At 38.0% G+C, this 20,361-nt stretch overlaps 1 protein-coding gene across 1 annotated transcript in view; it reads left to right on the top strand.

The window, feature by feature from the left end:
- Positions 1-1,494: 1,494 nt before the first annotated feature.
- calcr (calcitonin receptor) overlaps positions 1,495-20,361 on the top strand; it is a 61,551-nt gene continuing 42,684 nt past the window's right edge. Inside the window, exon 1 of the mRNA XM_072370788.1 lies at positions 1,495-1,882. The gene's annotated coding sequence lies outside the window, so the exon portion shown is untranslated. The remainder of the gene's footprint in view (positions 1,883-20,361) is intronic.

The following is a 20,361-nucleotide window of genomic DNA, read 5'->3' as shown; positions in this document are numbered from 1 at the left end:
GCCATCAGCCTCATGCTCCAGATGGTTTGTTTCTCAGAACCACCTGGAAAGTCATTCATTGAAACTGTTTGGAAAAAGGCAAGTCGTTTGAAAAACAATATTAAAAAAAGAAGAAAATACTAAGCAGGTGATTGGATGAAGTATCTGTCCAACGATGTTGCAATTGTTGGTCACTGATGTAACACCTGAAAACTGCCCATAGCTACCAGAAATGGAGGCTGATCGGTGAGAGCTTATAGATTCTGGTCAGAAACAGGTAGCCTGGTAAAATGGATTCTCTCCTTGTCATGATCTTGTGAATCCATCAAGTTCTCCAGTTTAACAAACATATAGGTCATTTATATACTATCAAATACAACTCATAACGGTGTCCTGTGAGGTATCGCTTCTTTAAGCAAATATATGACTCATAGGAGACTTTCCACATCAGAGCAAATGTCATTCTCAAGTTATTCTTTTAACCAACTACAAACTGCTTATGATGGGATAGGAGGGGTGGTTAGATGGTGTGGTTACATGCAGAACGTCAAAGCATTTGTGTGTTCTCGATGTGTGTTCAAGACCAAGATATGACTGTTTTCTTCTGATCTGAGTTGTGTTCCTGGTTGGGTTAAGGAAAAAACAGTGCTTTAAATGACCATGATCAGGGTTACATTTCTTTCTTTCTTTTTTAACAAACCATCACTCCCTCATATGTATGGCTTTTCTTAATGGTTGCTTTGGATAGGAGTAGACACAACACATTATGACTATACTTGTCAGATTATTAATATGTCAATTTCTGGTTGGGTTTAGGAAACAGCATCACTTGTTTAGAGTTACAAATCAAAACGACTTGGTTTTGATAGGAAAACTAACATGATTCGGGCTAAGATACATTAATTTTACGCGTGGCCGTTACCTTCATTTTTGCAATTCACATACAGTTGCTCTCGTGGCCGCTAGAGGTCGCATATTCTTCAAACGCGATTATTATGGTTTTAGCCTGTGTGAACATAGGATGGAGGTCCTATTTGGGAGCGGGACAGTCTCCATGACTCACTCATTTTTCACAAAAAGTCTGCTTGAAATCCATGCTGGTGATGGTTTCCCTTAAAGGACTTTCAATGTTTCTTTAAAGAGAATTGGAAAAAATACAATAACAATTAATTGTTTCAATTCATGTGATTTGGGACATAAATATGTGGCCATAGATTAGATTTGTCACATATAAAATATGGTCATCTATAAATAGCCCAATACAGTATTGATAATTAAAGATAAGCTTGTGATGGGATTGGGATGTGACCATCAGAAGAGAAACCAAGAGAAAAGACATATTCTGGGATAGATAAATCAGATTCAACAATCAGCGCAGACCGCAGGAGGCTGCCATATTATTTGTGTTTTCATAGGCTACCGGTGTCCTGAGGAGCGTCCAATCCGCGCCTGAAAACGCTTCTCGTTGTGTTTGTCTTCAACACTCAAAGGCAGACAGAGGTAAGGCGAGGAGGAGCTCCGCCGCCACACGACAGTCCGCGTAAACGCACTCGGATTACAGTCTCCTGTCACCGCTGATAACGGCCACACTACACCTCTCCACTCCCGCGCGCAGAGCCGGTTTTTAACCAACCCTATAGACTTATATAAAAGGTGGACAGCTCGGTAAATCCGCCACAGTAGAAGAATTTAACTGTTTGTTTTTTTGTTTTTGTTTTTTTTTTTAAACTATGACTTTGATTATCCTGGACTAAATAAAGTAAAGTTTTTTAAAATTTTTTTTATCAACGCTGCGTTAAATTGCGCAGAAGCTCGTTGTCGGTCTTGGTGGAAGGACTTCTGTGTGGAAGCTGATTCTCCTCCGCATCTAATTCTTTGACAGGAGCTTCATCCTCTGAAATCTGTGAGTCACGGACCGAAATTTTTCTTTTCTAACTTTCTAAATTTCAAGTAGGGGAGACATGCACTTCGTGGTAAAAGATTTGGATTTTGACAGTCAGTCCCAGTTTGCTTAATTTGATCTCTTGTAATCTGCACTGATGAAAAGGAGACCCGAGAGGCATTTGTGTGAGATGATTAATGCCAAATAAACGGGGTTTGATTTTTTTTCTTTTATGAGTTTATTTTAGTTGTGGCTCGTAGAAGGACTGTTTCAATCAAGAATAATGATAATAATGATAGTAATAGTTGCTCATTATAGATAAATATCAATCTGTTCTGCGCAGTTGTTTTTTTTTTTTTTGGCTTTGATAAATTAAATCAAGAGTAATTTTGAAAAAATACACATTTATTATTTATGGGTACAAAAACCTCTTCTGTAGGTTTTTTTTGGGAGCTATTTCTTTAAAAAGAATCCTGATTGACAGAGTCTTTAATTGAGATTAATGCTCAGAAATACCACAGTCAACTTCAGCTGATTGGATGTCTTTTGGTGAATCAATGCAAATTTGTAGAGGTTTTTTTTTAAAATAAGACTCTGCAGACATGGCAGGAACTAATCTGAACATGCCCTCCTCTTCACAGCTTGAGAGAAGGGAAGAAGATGATTCCTTTTTTACGTCACACTAACATACACACATGCAAGACTTACACATTTGACAACACCAGTGAAGCGGTTTTATTTACAAAGAGCCCATGAATCTCTTCAGACTAAAGCAGGAGAGAAATGGAGCAACGGTAGACACACTACAACACGCATAGTAACTAACAATAATGCAGAACGATGCACAAAATTGTCTGATACACACAGATTAATGGTCATTTCATGCAGCCTTTGCTGTATTAACTACAATAAAACAGGACTGTGGAAGAAGCACCTTTTTCTTGCGTGCTTTCAGAAAGTATTGCTGACTTCTGTGAGTGTTATTTTCCCAAGCCGTATTCATGCAAGACTTTCTTTTCTCCATGCTTTAAACCAGCTTCATGTGTGTAGCTCCATATTGATTTTTTTTAGCAAATTCACAGAAGGGGAAAATAGGCATTCCTTCATGGGCCCACCGCCTACAAATCGGAGAGGAAATAAACCAAAATTGTTGCTTAATGCTGCCTCACTTCAGGATTCAGGATTCTAGTTGCAGAAACAGTAATGACTCTGAGGAACATGACTGCAGCTAACATTTTTCCTTTGGAGATGCCTTAGTTTATGTAACTGTGTTTAGGGTAACAGCTTGTGTGATCGAGGGTTTTATTGAGGCTTTAGTGGCATCAGTGAGCCATGACTGCAAACAACAGCAACTTCTCAGCAAATATATACAGGACTCTGATAATATTCATATGCAAATCAGAGAAGGACGAGAATAGCAACAAACACGTATTCAGGCTGTCAGGAAAGGAAAACAGATTCAGAAGCAGCCCAGAGTGGGAAAGCCAGCCTTGAGTAGAACCGTGCAGATATGCAGGCTAAGATACGTTAGGTGCCCTGCAGTGAATAGTGTCTGTTGGCAGTCTGTCTGGCTGCATTCTGAGATAAATTCATCGTCCATCATGCCAGAAGCGGTCTGTCTGGTCAAGCTTTCCGTGTGGTCAGTAACGGGTGGGCGCTTCCCTGTTTGAAGGTAACAGAAGCAGGAGACAGGGGTCTGCATGAAGAGACAGATAGGGCTTTTGAAAGACAATGTGCCTCACATGATCATTTTTTAAAACGTGTTCACTGTGGGCTTGATTTCAGTGGCGTTTTATATTTTGACGGTTCAGACTTCCACAGCAATCTTTTCATGCATAAACATGACAAATGGGGAGAAAGCAGTTATGCTGCTTTTTTGTGCTTTTGTGTCTTATTTTGGACAACGGTCCCTCTGTGATCCTGTGGCATTTAGGTCAGTCTCCCTGGGAATACACCATTTACACACTGCTCCAATGTAAATACACAACTCTACACCCTATGCACGCATAGCGTCTGTCTCCTTTCCTGTCCCTAACACACACACGAACTCACACAGAGGCATTTTCATGTAATTGGTGCCCATCACTCAGAGAAGTTCAGTACATGTCCACTGCCTGTTGTTATTCCTCTGTAATAATCATGTTAATGGTCCATGATACATTCATAGATATATGAAATTATCCAGGATGTCACTCCTAATCTGCATCTGAGCATCATAATCTGCGCTATCACGAACACTGCACTCAATTTACTCCGTATGGCTGTGTGACACTTATACACACTCCAGCTGTATAAAGCTTTCTTGGCAAAGCAAAGCAAATCCGCGATGAATCATGTGAATTGACATGAACAGTTATCTATGTGGAAAAAGCCAGTTGGATGATATGGACATTTTTACTGTCACGATATTAATTACTCCCAGTGGTAGTTTTCAAACTTTTAAAACGAAGCCAACCTTGATACACATTCCAAGAAACTGAAAGGTCACCCATAAGATGTAAAGAGCCCATGTTAGCAAGTCATACATCAAGCTTAGGCAGATCCAAGAGTGTGGTTTAACCTTTTCGATTTCATAGCGTGACAGCACTGTTGGAATCAGAGTGAGGGCTTCTTCTACGCAGCTTTATGTATTCTTCTCAAGCGCACCGCTGGGCCTGTATGAAGTGATGAAGGCATTTTAGAACAGCAAGGGACACTTACATAGACATTCCTAAAACTATTGAGCAAGCTGAACCGGTTATAGGATCAACGCTACTCTTCTCTTGTATCTCTCTGTATGAGTCAGATATGAACTTAATTCAGTGCAAATGCTCTTGCTCATGGTTTTCCATGAGGATGAGTGGATCTGCTGTCGTAAAATTTAATTTCACAGTCATCTGTTTCAGTCATCTACACCCCGTTAAGCTGTTTGCCAAGTGCAGGTGGTTGGATGAACAGCAAAAGGAGCTTGCAGCCTTTGAATGTGATTTGACAATGAACTCAGGGAATAAGTGCACATGAAAATTAATGAGAGGAAAACATATTTATCTCAGCATTGTTGTTAATCTAACACAAATGGACCCATGCATGAGGTGCTGTGATACATCTCTAAAAACAGTGCTGAATCTACAATGCTTCAAACATTGAACGACTGAGGTAGTATCAATAGGTGGTGCTAGACTAGAGCAAATATCAGATGGCCTACAAGCAGACAGGAGGGAATGTGCTGTGAGACGTGTGTGTAGACCCATTTCCGATGTTTTAATATTTTCATTACCATGCCTTTGTGCCTCCTCTTGCTTGTTTTATGTTTTCCTCCTTAATTCAGTCAGCAGCAGCTCTACCACTCAGGATGCTGCAACTGCACAGCTGGTGGCAAAACGTGGTCCCTTACCAGCCGGATTGATCCAGTTTTCCCTATCTGAAATCATGAAGAATCATAAGGAAAGCCAGCGAGTAGGCAGTTTCACATCCCTTTCAATTATTATTACATCACACAAATTTGCCTTAACGTGAAAATAAAAATCACATTACAGGTTTAAAAACATAAAAAAACATTTTTTCAGAATCAAGTAAAAGCCATTGCTGGACTTGGTATAACTTAAACACATGTATTTCATTATCAAAAAAGGTCTGATTAAAGTCTGTCATTTAAATCAGACTTTCAGTGCAAACTCAGTGAGTCAGAAATGTTTCTAAATTTCCAGCAGGCTAAGAAAGCTGTAGACCCTGTTTAATACCCAGAATCTTCTGTTCTTACTGCTGTTTTGAGTGGTTACGGGCAAACAACTAGTAACAATTACTCTTAATTGTTGTTAATTAACAAGACACACAACTTTAAGTCAGTGTGAAGTCACATGTGTGAGCAGAACACTTTACATTACAAATAGAAAAGTATGTGATGAAGCCTTTCACGTCAACATTGTGGAGCCCTTCTGGTTCAATGACAGCACTGTGATTGATGCATTTTTTTTGCTGCTAACATCCATGTCTACAGAATAAATCACTCTCTGGTTTTATATTTGCTGATCATGTGCTCAGATCATTTTATCCACCCTACCTTCTTTCCCTTTCTCCGTTTCTTTACATGCTCTTTTTCCCTAAAATATATATTTCCTCCTTAATTCACACTTCTTCTTCATTTCTTAGTTTTCTTATTTTCAGCCTTCTTTAAAAAAAAAAAAGACAAAAGCTTTATCAGGACATGCTGGCTTGCCTCAACTTGTATGATTTGATTTTCTCCATTTCTGTCTGCCCTCTTCATCGCCTTCCTTTTGCTCTTTCTCCTTGACAGTTAGTTGCAGTTTCAGTCTCTCCTGTCCTTTGCTCATCCCCCTATTCCTTCTGTTTCCATCTTTTCCTCCAAATACTTTCACCTCGCTGCTCCCGTATCTGGTTGGAAAGCACTTCCCGAGGGGTTTAGTGTGCCTTAGTGCCAACTTCTGATAGCCTTCTGTCGCCCGGGGAGACATGCAGTCACAAAGCATAACTCTGGATTACTGACACATGCAGAGGGAACTATTACTGTTGTCTTGTCTTGGACAGTTTACGGGATTTAAAACAGACTATTAATTCCATGCTGTTTACCAGCCAGATGTCCAAATTAACACTTCAAATATGCTGGTGTCTTCATACAAATGTTCTCATAAATATAAATGCTGACGTTTTGATAGATGCAGCAGAGTATTATTGACCCTCTTCTTTGAATTTGGGGCTGTCAACCAGCTCCAAAAAAACAACTAGCTGCATATGTGCCTACAATCAATAAAGAAGCTGTCACAGACAGTTTTTTACTAATGAAAGTTGCACCACACAAAAATAATGGCATGTCAGAGAAAACGTGAAAAGGTTATTAAAGGAATAGTTTGACATTTTGGAAAGTAGAATTGCTTGCCTTTTTCGTTGAGATGTAGGCAGCAGAGAAAGATAAAGCCTGTAGTCTTATAATCAGTTTTGAAGCTAGAATGGTGATTTTCTTTGGAAACCTTGAACTTCAAATGACTTATTGTCAGCTTTCTATTGAATATTAAAGGCCTAAATTGTGTCTGTGTTATGTTTAACTGGGCAATGTCGTTTTGTAAAGAAAAACAAGACTCTTGGACATTCTGTACTGCTGTCAAACATTCATTTTCCTGCTGATCAGTTTTTTCCTATTTAATTACATTACCTGCTTAGTCAACACACACAGACATGAGTTTGTCTTCGGACCTCTCTTTAGCGTTGGGTCGTATCTCTTTAAATGTGCCAATGGATTCTCTTTAGCGATAAATGAAGCCCATCTCTTTCTTTCTCTGTAGTTCATATTCAAGACTTCATTTCAGGGATAGCTGGAATTCATACATTGTTCAGGGAGGGTAAGGGGCTACAAAAGGCATTGTGCTAATGGATTGTACAAATATGTGTGTATGTGGCAGAGAGAGAGATTCAGTAGTCGTTTGATCCCAGTTTATACATTTTAGGAGTAAGTAAAAACCCATTTAAAAACAAAAAACATGCTTCTGTTTGATGCATTTATGCATCTTTAGGTAATATCATAGCTGTGCTTTTATTTTAAAGTCCACTCACATGTATTTATTGACGAGAAGTAGGCACGATATTTGCTGTCTAAATAGGCCAAAGGCCATCAGTGTGTGAATTTTAGTTTAGCTTAGTTAACTTTAGTTTACTTTAGATTTGGATTCAGGGGGAAACGGATTGCATAGCTCTGTCCAGTTGGGCCTATTTTTGTCACTTCCTTCCCATCTTCACACTTTAATTTTTCATTTATCTACCAGTCAGACAAAGGAAAATAAGACATAAGACATAGCTTGACTCTGGCTGCAGGAGCCAGAGTCAAGCTATGTATCTCTCTCCTTTTCTTTCTTTTTCTTTGTTTCTTAAAATTACATTAGTCTGTTTATTTAATGTCATCTATCTGGAACAACGAAGATAAGGAGAATGAGTTCACTCAGAATAAATGTTGAAAGTAACAAAGTGACTTTTTAGGAGGCGTATAACTTCATGAAAACTTTTGACAATGAAAAAAAAAATCTAGTCATAATGAAAAAAAGATGATTCAGATAATAAATGATTCCCAAACCATTTTTGAGGCTCAAAGAAAAGTCTAGCAAGAGGATTAGTGACACGTCGGTCTGCTTAGTAGACTCCTGAGGTTCAGCACTAGAGTCTCACTCCCAGGGGGCTTGAAAGCAAAACCCAACATAGTTTGCAGTATTTAATGTACCGACAGCTCGTGTTTTTTTCCTCCTTCAATGACAGCTCTGTGTGTTCGGTGAGAGGTTTGTAATTCTGACTTATTACAATATCCCTAGACCATCAGACCACTCAATGATTTCCTTTGCTGCTCAGCTCTTTTTCATCCTCATTTTCGCTCACACTCTCCGTGACTCACAGAGTCGGCTGTAATACTAGGTGTAATGACCCACTATTAAGGTTTTCAGTGATTGATCGAGGCCATCTAGGGAAAGCCATTATGTAGACTTTGGAGGTTGTGGCGAGTGTCTTTTTCCCTTTTTGTGCAAAATGAGCTACTTTTAGGTCTGTGTGTTGAAATCTGGTGGTTTCATGTTGAATGATACTTTGTTGCTGTTTCAAATCAGGAAGTTATTACTGTTTGCTCCTGTGCTATTTCTCATCACTCAAGGACTATTTGCACAAATATACTCCCTGCATCATCCATGGGAAACTTCAAACGCTGTCTCTTTTCAGCCTCAGTGGCAATGCCTATGATCTTGGTTACCATCACACACTATTGTCCTCTCTGGCCTCTTGATCTTTCTTGGTGAAGCAAAGATGGACTAGGCCGGCTGTTTCCAAGGGCTTGAAAGGGCGTCAGAATGAGGCTTAAGGGGCTTGTTGTGCTAAGAGAAGGTGATTTGCAGCATAATTACCCTGTTCTTCACAATCTGGTCACAGTGCTCTACTCTTTCTCTTTTTAATTGTCTTATTTTCTTATGTCTTTGTTCCCACAATTTGTAATACTGCTTCTCATGCTAATTGAATTTAGGTTATAAAGTTTCCTTATTTACCCTTGCTGCTATTAGATTACTGTATTTATTTAAACCTCATTTAATTTGTTCCCATTTTTACCCTCATGCCATATAATTAAAGTATTGTTGGAGGGCTTGCGCTGCTATTTTAGTTGTCCTTCTGTCTCCCGTTTTTACTCTTGACAGCACAGATCTCACTTACTCTTCCCATCTCTCTCAGTTTGTTTACAGCTTGTAGCACCCAAACAGAACCTGCTCCCTGACCCAGCTGAGCATACAAGGAGCTCTTTTCCCAGAAGGGTAGTTGTTGTTAATGGCTTTCAGCTGAAGTCCAGTGGCAGAGATACTTCTTTAATTGCTTTCATGCCATCAACTGCAGTGTGCTGTCTGTGTACACTGAGGCAAGTGGAAGTTAGCAATTCAGGATAGAGTGGGACCCGTGCCTGATCATTTCCTATCATTCAGTTCTTAATCTTTGGTACCTCTGGGTTAGCTTTGCACCCATCTTAGCTCCAAATTGTTTGTAAATATTTCAGAGCAAGGAAGAGCTTTCTCACGAGGGAATTGTTCTCCTGAGAATGAGAGGACTTGGCTACAGCCTCTTCGGATTGATCGAATTCCTGGAGGCAAACATGCTGTGTTTTGGAGCACGTCACCACCCGAGTCTAAGTCGCTAATTGCTTTTCTTAGCACAAATTTTGTGGGGAGTGATAAATGCAAACTGATTGCCTCTGTGAGTAACTCTGTGTTTCTGTGTGGTTGTAGAAGCAACAAATGGATACTTTCGGAGAACAAATGTATCACATTTTCTGATAAATATTCTGTCAGTGCAATACTCCCACACAATTCTCTCTGTCTCTTTCTCTCTTTCTAACTCCCTCTCACTCTCTTACTCCCCCATCACAACCCCAGGACTAGTCTATTTACTATTTATTACTCTGTCACCTAACATCACCCTCTCCTGTTGTTTAGGACTGTGGTTAAAATTGTGTACATATTACCACCTTTTGTGCAGTGTCTCAATATTTTATATATTTTGTTATATTCTATATTCTTCTTATTACAGTGCCTAATTTCCTAACGTTGTATAGCGTTTCTATATTTTATACTTCTTATTTAAGTTTTCTATTAGCTAAACTCTTGACTACGAGAGAGCCTCTGCACAAGAATTCTGGACTGTTGGTTTATGCACAAATGGCAAATAAAAAACCTTGAACCTTGAACCTTGTATTAATGCAAAGTACTGTTAGCCCCCTAACTGACTCTTGACTCAGTGTACCCATGATATTTGTATTAAAAGTCATTCATACGACTAATACCAAAACAACACAGACATTTAAATCAGTGTCAGTCATCACTTGGGGTTCTGACTTATGCCCTTTTAGTGTTGGAACAGTCTTGACCTTCAGCTTCAGTCCCTCTGCAGAACCGGTGTTACTATAGGCCTTGTTTATAAAACTGTCATCTATGAAGTGTAGCGAACAAACCCATTTTCACAGCTTTGTTGTTAGCTAGAAAAAACAAACTGCCTTCGCTGATCGAAGAATGGAGGGTATTTAGTTAGGCTGAAAAGGGTCAGCTCGCCCTTGTAACCAAACACGTTTTCTTGAAGACATCTCAGAAACAAAAACAAAGTGCTGTGCTCTGAAAAGCAGTGGCATGTCAGTCATTTCTTGCAGAGAAAAAACATCTGCTTTAAAATGGTTGGAGTAGATGCCATACATATTCTACCTGAGGTGTGCAATACCCTGAGAATATGACCATTTAAGGAAATCTGGGAATCGTGATTTTTTTGCATGCAAGAGATTGAAACTACTGAAAAAGTTCACTTCCCTTTGTGAAAAATTATAAAATGCAGACATTTATATTTTTTTCACTGCAGGTGTTGTGTAATGATAATGATAATACATCATTTTAACACAGTAACCCTCTGCAGTAAAAAGTTGAATCCCTCCCTGAACTGATTTTATTTGATTATCTTCAAAATTATATCAAATTTTATTGCAGTATTGGGTTAAACTGGATGGTATAAATACATTTCTTTATTGTTTTGGCATATACTGATGGCAGCTACCTTTATTCCTTTCTTTTTTTCTTTGACAGATGGTTTCATTGACTGAAGGTTTTCTTCAGAAAGACGTGTTTAATCTTGAAAGGAAAGGAAAGCATGCTGCATACCGTTTTAATTATTATTACTATTCTATGTCTATGGTATAGGTAAAAGCCAAGTTTTCCTGAAGATGTGAATTATGAACTGTGCATGGGAAGAGGGAATAAAGAACATTGTTTCATCACTTAGATGACAGTGCAGTCCTGGTCTCAGCCAATCTCTCATTATCTTTCTTTATTTTGAACTGGTTCTATAGTTCTTGAGTGTGATTTTGTTTGTATTTTTTTTGACAGTGAGACATGAAAGTGACAACATTCAAGAAATCAGAAAGATTTTCTTTGATTATAACTTTTTTTTTACATTTATACTATTGAAACATGCCACATTAGATATTCCACAACAGTAAAATAATTAAAAACAAACCTTTCAACTGCAGTTAATGAATTTACTGAGATTTTATTTCATACATACAAACCTATAAAGTACAGATGAGTTAGAATATCTGTGTAAATATCCTCAAGAGAAAAGTTACATTAATAATCAATAATAAAAAGTTTTAAAAAATGATGGAATTTTGAACTATTTCTATGTCCTGCAGTAGTGTGCAGCATTAGTGGTGAGGGATCCAAATAACAACTCCTGCACTGGAGACAGGCAGGGAAAGAACATTTAAAATAATTTTATTAGAAAGAATTTTAAAAGAAAGGCAAGAAGACCACAAATGTAAACTCAAAATGTAGCGCTGAATGTCATAATGCTGAATGTGACTGGATCAGAATAAACTTGGTATGTATATACACTGAGGAGAGTAATTACTAAAGCAGTGTTAGTGTGATGATTAGTATTTATACAGGTAGGTATGTGAGGAGAACAGAGAGTAAAGCTGAAGGTAGCCAGGCTCGGTGCAAAAGTTCACTGCAAACTACACTGCAACAGGCAAATGGTGATATCCTAGATATAGGCTGTGATATAATGTTTGAAGTATGCAAGCTGTAAAATAATGATACCTGCCAAATCGTAGCAGGCTGGGATTTTTAAGAGCAATGCAGATTCTAAGTGGCACGTTAACATTAAGTAAGTTTAATGAGCTGACAAACTGAAAAGTGACTGCCCTGTTTACTACTGCCTGTATCAATGCGTTGCTGCTCACTTAAAAGATGTTAGCACAACTCAACCAGTTTTGCATCTTGTTTGAATTCCAAAAGTTACTTTTAGCACGTTTTGCTTCAATACACACGGGTTTGGATGAATGGTTCTGTTTTAATCTCTTTCACAGTCCACAACTCATTCTCATGACAGATAAAGAAATGAATATATAAAAAACATGTTACAAATTCCCAATAATAACTCCAAAAAATGTACGATGCTCAAGTTTTACCTTCATTCTTCTCATATTTGACCATTTCTGGTAAGACTGGGCTGCTGTCCAGTATAGGGCTGTTTTTAGGCACAGTCAAAGATATCGCCATGATTTATTTCACTTTGGTCATCTTTCATCGAGGTTTCCTGAGTGTTTTAAGTTTAACTGAGGAAAGCTAAAAACAGACACTGAAATATGACAAAAATTTGAACCCAAGATAACTTATGAGTGGGAAGTTAAGCAGTACCTGGAGAGTTTTGTGAACACTTTTGAGGAGACTGGCACTACAGGAAAGTCCTATTTCCATAGTGGAATGCGTTTTTTCCCTGAATGCGCAAAATTTGATAAAAAATATTTCTTAGCTTAAGAAAAGCTATTCTGTAAATCTCTACATCTGCACTCACAGCCCTGGATGATAAAGGAGAGCATCAAACATGAAGTGCTCATCAACTCGTTATACAACCAAAAACCTTAAAAGAAAAATCTAAAGAATGAACATGTGATGGCTTGTTTAATAACGTAATAAGTTGGCAGTCAGTCAGTTGACTTCATTTCAATTACGTGAAGATTGGGAAGACTTAGCTGCGTGGTAGAAACACTTTGAACGACCACGACCTGACGCTAAAACTTAATTTCAGTGGTGGTTATGCATTATTATGAGGCTGACTGTAATAGTAACAGAACAGAACATCAGGCACATCAATGTACGTTCATCCACTGATTAGTTAATAGTGGGGCAATTTGCTGCGTACTTTGCTGGCCACACACTTCCAGGGCTGGAAATGGTCACCATCAGCATGGCACAGATAATGGTAATGGCATCAGACAGAGAGGAAATGGGAGACAGAGAGACCCTCTTCACCTCTGTGAATGTATGCAAGGTTTTGTGTGTCTGTGGATGTGTGTGTTGATACATGAGCATGTGGAGTGGCATAGAGTGGTTTTCTCTACATCCAGCTCACATTTGCCAAAGAATACTTACGTCCACTGCAGATAATGAACTTCCGTTGAGATAAGCCATTTTGAATTTTCAATGAATGTGCACGTATCCAATTAGGCCAACAAAAAGGAGGGGGGTCTCCTACACAGAGTGCGGACTTTCTGATTTGTTTCAAAATCCTTGAAATGAAAATTCAAAGACATCCTTTTGAGGCTGAGGCTCAAACTCACTAAATTGTTTTTTGCGCATTGACCATTAACTTATTAAAGTGCCTTGAGAAGACATTTGCTGTGATTTGGCGCTATATAAATAAAACTGAATTGAATTGAGCTTTGCCTCATAGATGTTTTAATGCACTTAGTTTGTGTAAAGTCTTTGCTGCGTGGCAACAGGTTTAGATGATCTCCACTGCTGTTTTTTTTTTATTAAAACAAACACTGTCACACATCGCTTTGAAGAAAAGTGAAATGAAATAAAGTCAGCGTCAAATGTACACAAATTTAGAAGAAATAACTATTATCAAAATGTAATCTGTCAATAATAAGACAGTAGATAATCAAGGAAATATATCAAGTGTTTTGACTTTTAATTTGAATACGCACATGACAAAAACCTACATTTAAGTGAGAGGAAATATGTTAAATCAAAGCAGCATATGCTATGCTTTATGCATTTACATAACAGATGACTCTTTTTCCTGGCAGGTTACATGCTTAGCAATTTCTTGACCTGAGTGGTAAACATATTCATTCGTTCAGGTTATGTTACTTTACATACATAAATAAATACTTTCTCATTAAAATGTAATTAAAAATCAATGATTCACTTCATCTTCGCAAAGGATCCTTTACTTTTCGTCATATTCCAAAACATGTTTTCATGTTCCAATTTTTTGGATTGCCACTCTTTTCTGACATTGTTGTCCTAACTGCAGGTGAATTCACACGATCTGTACTTATCACTTCCACTTTTTGCACCTTAAGTATGTATGCCCACAAAAATGGAAGCTGCACTTGTCTTTTCTTCTGACTCATTCTCCTCTTCTCTTTGTTGTGTGAGCCATTTCTTCAGTCCCAAATCAAGCAGCGTGGGTGCTAATGGTTTGAGATGATTTGCGGGGGCAGGCTGGTGACAAAGACACATGAAGTGAATCTGTTTTTCTCAAGGCACAGCTTCTACTAGCTCCCACAGATACACAGATATCCTGTAGTTATGTCATCGCCTCCTTAGTACCGTCAAGACTCAACTTGTCACTGTGGTATTAGTCCAATTAAATAGAGCAAATATGTACCGATGTACTTTCTTTAAAACTGCAAGTTGCATCACCTTTTTACAGTTTCACCCAAATCAATAAAACCTCCCAAAGCCCTTTACTGAATCCAAAAAGTAAACTTCTTGCCATATGTTATGTTCAAGGCTTAAACTGAATTATATTTAATGGGCTAAAAACACATATTAACAATAGTAGAGCTGGTTTGACTTCAGCTCTCTAGATATGATTATTTATGCCGCTGACAATATTTGCTGAGAATGAAAGAAGTGGACCGAGCACATGAAATAATTTTTTTTTTTGTTACTTCTTAACTGCAGAAAATCCATGCTCTGTTCAAGCCATCTTAAGGTGAGCTATGCTATACTCCTCTTTTTGACATTATATTCAACAATAGTGAATTAGCATTGCAAATGCAGCTGGAAAGTATTATCAACTAGATGAGTAATGTGCCTTTAACCACTGTAGCTTCAAGATTGTCTGCATGCAGCGTATAATATCACTTGCCGATATTGCATACTGCAGTTATAAATTGTATCGTTTTGATGTGTAAATACATTCAGCCTCAGTGTATTTACATTTCTCAGGATAAGTTTCTTATTGTGTAGGGAAGCTATCTCCATTTCATTCTCGGTAGCTTAATTAGATCTTATCCAAGGACAATAAAATCCTCTTTGCCATATCTGTCAATAACTTGGGAACTTCAGCATTGGTTTAGTTTCATTCCATCCAATTTTGCACATATAGCAGCTCTCAGGCCTGTCGTCATCTGCTGCCTCCAATAAAGATTAGGTTTTTCACTGTCTCGGAAAACTTTCAGCATTGTTTTTGAGCTTTTTGAGGATTTTTTCCTCCGTTAGCATATCTTTGTGTATGGAGGCATTCATGCTGAGCTGAACAGCTGGCTAAAATCAACTCTGTTGAAGCTCGAGCCGAAGCTGTAGTGAACACGCTGAGGCAGATTAATTTGGAGGTCCATGATGATCTTCAGTGATTCATTTCATTGTCTGCTGTGAGAGGGAAATAATGTTCCTGTGTGTATGTGCGAAAGTGATAAGGACAGCTTGAATAATTTCCCTTTTTGCCTTTTGATGTTGCTAAAAATATGCACCAGTGTCTCAAAGATTGATGTTTTTCAATCAATATAAAAGTTTTGTGCGCTAAAGGCGAAGTACGGTCATTTTCTTTATTATTGATGTCAATGGAACTCTTGTAATATATGGCAGAATAAAAATGATAAATAATAAAATAATCCTCTGCTGTGATGATCAAAAAAGAATGAAAAACATTTATCTGCCACAATGACACTTTAGTTGATGTGGTTTTAAGTGCTTTTTGTCCCCCTCATTCATTTCAGTAAAGAGACTTCAGATTTCATAATGACATTTTCATAATGTTTTTTTTGCTCCATCATATGAGCTGGAATAAGACAATCATGGACATTTGATGCATATTCATTCAGAACAGAATAAAACAACAATCGGTGTTCTGAGTCAAAGCTGAATTGAAAGAAGTGCTTCACCTGTTGGTCAGTGAGCTCACAATCCCTCTGCTGCTCACAAACATGTTTTCGCATGCAGCAGATGTTCATTTTTAGTACCACAGAATATGAGGCATGATGTTATTGTAACATAAACAGAAAACAAATTTAAATGGAGTGCTTTGTAGATAAATGCATATGTATTCCATCCTGTCCTGAAGCAAAGCAGAGCAACATAAAAAACAACATAAAGAAAAAGTTCCAATATTTCACTGATAGCCAGTAACAGTTGATCAATATGAGGGAGAAATAGTCTCGTCTTTGGTATGGATTATGGATAAGCTGGAGGAAAGGCAGGAGAAAAAAGCATGCAAGTGGGGCTCCGGGAAAGTTTTTCTCTGATCAAGCGATCTGACAGTTTACCCGAGATAATGTGTATTACCGATACAGCTCTGTCATATACATAATAAGGACTTTACACCTTACTTGTCGTCAGCATAGCAACACCAGGGCATGATATTACTCCATAACAGTGACATCACATCAACTTAAACTGTTTTGACAGGGCTGATCAAATAAGTGATCTCATAACAGTTTCATGCCCTTCAGCGTACAGACAAAGCAGCTCTGTCATATGGACATACAATAATTCTATCGCTATTCTTCAGGAAAAAACATCTCAAAGTTGTTAAAGCTACTCTAGGTCCAACCAGGTCTGGTCTAAAACTGGTGTTGGATTTTATCTCAAGTGTTGTTATGTATAGCAGAGTAGCATTGTACTCTATAACGTGTTTGGGCACCTTCTTTCCTCAGTATAGTTGGCGAGTAACTGTGCATTTATATGTAAACATGTACAAGCCCTGTTAGCAAAGTTAGCACCAGTGATACCTTGGTTAGGTCTGCCGTTGTCGTGTTGACATAGTCTGACGCTGGGCATATGCTGACATTAAACCAAGGAGATAGCGGCGCATGATCTGATGTTATAAGCCCAAACCCCAGAGTAAGAGTAAGTGAATTTCACCCTGGAAGTCATATTTGGCTGTGGTTATCAAAATAACTATTTGTGAGTGTAAAGTACACAAAGTCTAAGTTCAGTTAGTTTCTTTGGGAAAAGACCTCATAAAAAATATATGGTAAATATACCCTTTTCTAATGCTAATGACTCATATACAACAGTAATGACATCACACCAACAAGATGGTACAGTGGCGGTCCTGGAGCAGTATTAATTATGCTGCTGTGGGAACAACATTAACCCGGAATAAGGAAAAGATGGTTCAGTGAGCTAATGTTCTCATTATTGGTAAAGCTGTAATATTTTTGCATTTGCTCTCATAACAAGTACTAACACATTATGGATGTTCAGGTACTTATGTTACATAATAACTTTGATAATATTAGGTACTTTACGCACATTAGATAAATCACGCCTCCAGAGACATGAAGATAAAAGAGTACATTTTGGGAAAAAAAGATACTACATGTGAGTGTTTATGTAAGTCAGTTGTGACACCAGAACATAATCACACATGAATGCACCCAGTAATAAATTGTCCATTATTATAGGCCTGCTTATATTTTGCTTATATTTTCACACATAGACAAATACACGCACACCCAGAGAGAATGAACGACACTGTAATCCCTCTCATCTGAGCTCCCTCAAAGCCTGAAGAGGAAATGTGTGATAACACCCCGTCCTCGTCTTCTATCTTTCTGCTGCTTTTGTGTCGTCGGATATCATTTGCATGCTTCTTACTTTTTAGTGAGGATTTAGAAAAACAGGCTATTGTAGCTCAGTCCCCTTCAGCACGAGGGTTGAAATGAGCTTTTTTTTTTTTTTTGGTGAATTTGGTGAATATTAAATTGAATAGACATACAATTTGTGCATTTACTCTAGTGCCAAACCATTATGAATATTCATACGTGGCGTTGTGGATGTTTTCTCTGCAGGCATAAAATGTCAATAAGGCTGAGATGGTACAGTGCAGGTCTCATGTCTGGATGAACTGTTTATTGATTTAGAGAAACGGCTGTTTGTGTCTTTTCCATATCTGCTTAAGGTTATCCTGTGATGACAACGGGATTGTGAAAAGGTTACAGACAGAACTGTGGTATTTTATATGCATTAAATGGGTGTGTCTGTATGCACATGCTGCTCTTTATTTCGAAGTCTTATTGAATCATGCAGGGCTTGCAATGCCCTCTGAGCATCAGCTGGATAGATTGGGCTCTGTCTCTCGTGTGCCTTTGTTGAGCCTGTTTTAACGGTGTTATTTTTGTCAATCTGTTTATTTCTTTCCTCCCACCTAGCCTGATTTATTATTGACAGTGTTTGTTCCATTCAGTGTACATCCTGGAGCTTTTAGTTGCTCCAATAAGTACCTACCATTTTCCATTCAAATAAGCCCTTACTCTCTGGTGCTCTTTTAAACTGTCTTGTTTGAGTTCATGATTGAGTAGTAGGATTTAGTTGTATCACTGCCCTCAGGACTTCAGATCTCGTCTTGAAGGATCCATTCTCTGTCTGATTGCAATCTTTGATCCAGAGGGGCTTATCTTTTAGCTTTGATTTGTTGGGTCTCTTCTCCGCTAATGCCTCTACAAGTTGATCTGTGCAGAAATATCGTACCTGTATCCCAGCTCATACTTCCATTTTGTTCCATTTTATTTAGTAAAGCCCTCAATGTGGTGCTTGAGCGTAACGATTTTATTTGACCTTGCTCAGACCAAGGCTCAGCTTGCAAAACAAAGGTTCCTGCAATTTCAGTAATCTTTGACATTTTGGGGGTATTCGTTAAAACATTGACCTCATATCTGTCCATATATGTCCAGGCTAAAATTGGAGTGGAGCAGTTGAAGCTGAAATTCCTAAACTAAATGACCACATTACATGTAGTCAACTGCTCCTTTTATGATGTCCCAGAAGCATCTTGTTTGCAGCAAACTGCCTCTATAGTTAAATATCAAATGTGTTGAAATTATGTCTGTGTATTATCTCCATATTTTTCTCTTTCTCTTTCAACACTCAACAGAAAAAGTGAGCGTTTGTTTTGGACAAAAGGTGATAACATTTTCTCCTGAAAAGTGGGTGACAAAAGTTCTTAAACAGCAAATCAACCAAATTTCTGGCTCTCCAAAACACTATTTTCAAACACTATTACTGAGCAACAAATGCAAAAGCAGTTTGCTTTTGTCTGATGGACCCTCCCCAAGGGCCACGACTGACTGGATGGCTCTCCATCTTAGCTTAAAATCAAATCTATGTCAGTGTTACGACCTGGCTCAGCCAGAGAAAGGGGAAGGTAGAATTTAATCATATGGTGTAAGTAAAAGTCAGAGTCATTTATTTTAGTGACAAAATATGAAAAGGTACAATAACAAAAACAAAACTGTAACTGGAATCAGAGCCTATGGGTGTTCACAAGTCAATGAAAATCAAAGAAATCCACAATAAAAAGGCACTTTTAACTAGTTAGAACTGACTGGACTAAGAACAAAGTCAAGTGGTGAGCCAACTACTTTAACATAAGCACAATAGTAAACGCTCCAAGGCCTAATGAGTCGAACAAAAAAAAAAATAACCTAAATAATGGCTAATCATGCTAATCTTGCTCCAGAAATTGAGGTTGAAAAACTGTCCAAAACTGTATGATGAAGAATCAAGGAATTTTGTACAGCAATATGAGATAGTTATAGCTATAGGATGAAGCCTGGTCTAGTGTACAAAACTACCAACTCCAGATGTAAACTGGTGCAATTTCAAGGTTTGCATAATTTAAGATATTTGAATCAGTGTCCTCTATGTGGGACAGATGTGGTGCGGAGGGCTCATTTGCATATTTATTCAGGCTTTGTCAAATATTGAGTAATTACTGATTAATTATTCTTTGAGTGGTTTTTAAAACAGCTACGGTCTGACAGTCAGTTTGATTGCAACCTGGCAAATTTTCACTACCCCCATACTTAAAAGTTAGGTTAAATGGGATGCTTTCCATTGCTAAGATGGAACAGATTTGCTACAGTAGAGGTTGTGCTATGTTTGTATTTAATTTTGTTATCTTTATCTCAGTGATCTGGATTGTCACTGACAGTCGATTATAGGTATATGACGAAAATATCTTGCAGCTGATGCAAGATCGTGCTGAGCTGACTTTAATTGCCCTGATCTGGATCTTTTCCTGTTCCTTTTTATGTTATGATCCTAGATGTTTCATGTTGATTGCTATGTGAAAAAGAATTAAATAAAATGCCACCAAAAATCGACTATGAAATCTTGCTTGGTGTTCTCTGGGGTTTTAGTGTGCATTTTTACATTTTACATATTTACAGATATCCGTGTGATATATAAATGAAATAATAACGAGGAAAC

Source organism: Leuresthes tenuis, unplaced genomic scaffold (genome assembly GCF_036924035.1).
Source record: "Leuresthes tenuis unplaced genomic scaffold, fLeuTen1.0.hap1 SCAF_18, whole genome shotgun sequence".
Taxonomy (NCBI): domain Eukaryota; kingdom Metazoa; phylum Chordata; class Actinopteri; order Atheriniformes; family Atherinopsidae; genus Leuresthes; species Leuresthes tenuis.
Note: the sequence above shows the minus strand (reverse complement) of the source record. Positions and strands in the feature narration are given on the sequence as shown.